Raw genomic sequence first — 1532 nt, forward strand, 5'->3', positions numbered from 1 at the left:
GTCTCGATCTCCTGACCTTGTGATCCGCCCGCCTCGGCCTCCCAAAGTGCTGGGATTACAGGCGTGAGCCACCGCACCCAGCCAATTCTAGAACTTTCTCCTAAACTTCAGCACAGGTAAAAAGACAGGAGTCTCGATCTCCTGACCTTGTGATCCGCCCGCCTCGGCCTCCCAAAGTGCTGGGATTACAGGCGTGAGCCACCGCGCCCAGCCAATTCTAGAACTTTCTCCTAAACTTCAGCACAGGTAAAAAGACAGGAGTCTCGCTGATTATGTGGACCTCAGAGGGTCCTACAAAGACTGTCTAAAGCAGGGGCTGGCAAACCACAGTCCAGGGGCCAAATGCAGCCCACTAAAGAAAGTTTTCTTGGAACACGGCCACAACCATTTGTTGACAAATTGTCTGGCTCCTTAAGTGCTAAAACCGCAGCGTGGAGGAGTCGTGACAGGGACCACCTGGACCACAAACCCTAAAATGCTCATCTAGATTTTTTTTGTAGAGACGGGGTCTTTCACTATCACCCAGGCTGGAGCGCAGTGGTGCCATCACACCTCTGCAGCCTCCAACTCCTGGGCTCAAGTGATCGTCCTGCTCAGCCTCCTGAGTAGCTGGGACTACAGGCGCCACCATGTCTGGCTAATTCTTTTCTTTTTCAGGGAAAAAGGAGGTCTCGCGTCGTTGCCGAGGCTGGTCTCAAACTCCTGGGCTCAACGGATCCTCCTACCCTGGCCTCCCGAAGCAGGCGTGAGCCACCGTACTTAAGAGTAAAAGCTAAAAAATGTACTACTCAGCCCTCTACAGCAAGTTTCCTAGCCAGGCAGTGACTCACACCTGTAATCCCAGCACTCTGGGAGGCCGATCCTCCTAAAGGGCGAATCACCTAAGGTCAGCAGTTCGACAGCAGCCTGGCCAACATGGTAAAACCCTGTCTCTACCAAAAATACAAAAATTAGCCAGGTGTGGTGGTGCACACCTGTAATCCCAGCTACTCTAGAAGATGAGGCAGAAGACTGGCTTGAACCCGGGAGGCGCAGGTCGCAGTGGGTTGAGATCACGCCACTGCCCTCCAGCCCGGGCGACAGAGCGAGACTCTTGTCTCAAGAAAAATAAATAAAATAAAGACAGATCAAGTGAACTTCATCAAGACTTTTGTGCCTCACAGGACACCAGCAAGAAACTGGACCCGCACAATGGCAGAAAGATTTGAATCATCTGTGTGGTGAGGGCCTCACATCTAAAAGACATGAACTCACAAGTCAATAATAAGAACCAGGCCAGGCAGTGTCACGCCTGTCATCTCAACTCATCTCAACACTTCGGGAGGCCAAACAGGGAGGATTGCTTGACTCCAGGAGTTTGAGACCAGCCTGGGCAACAGAGCAAGGCCCTGTCTCTACAAAAATACAAAAATTAGCTGGGGGTGCTGGCAGCACCTATAGTTCCGGCTACTTGGGAGGCTAAGGTGAGAGGCTCGCACCACTGCACTCCAGCCTGGGCAACAGAGTGAGAGCCTGTCTCAGAAAACAAGCAG

This window comes from Colobus angolensis, unplaced genomic scaffold (assembly GCF_000951035.1).
Source record: "Colobus angolensis palliatus isolate OR3802 unplaced genomic scaffold, Cang.pa_1.0 Scaffold22, whole genome shotgun sequence".
Classification (NCBI taxonomy): domain Eukaryota; kingdom Metazoa; phylum Chordata; class Mammalia; order Primates; family Cercopithecidae; genus Colobus; species Colobus angolensis.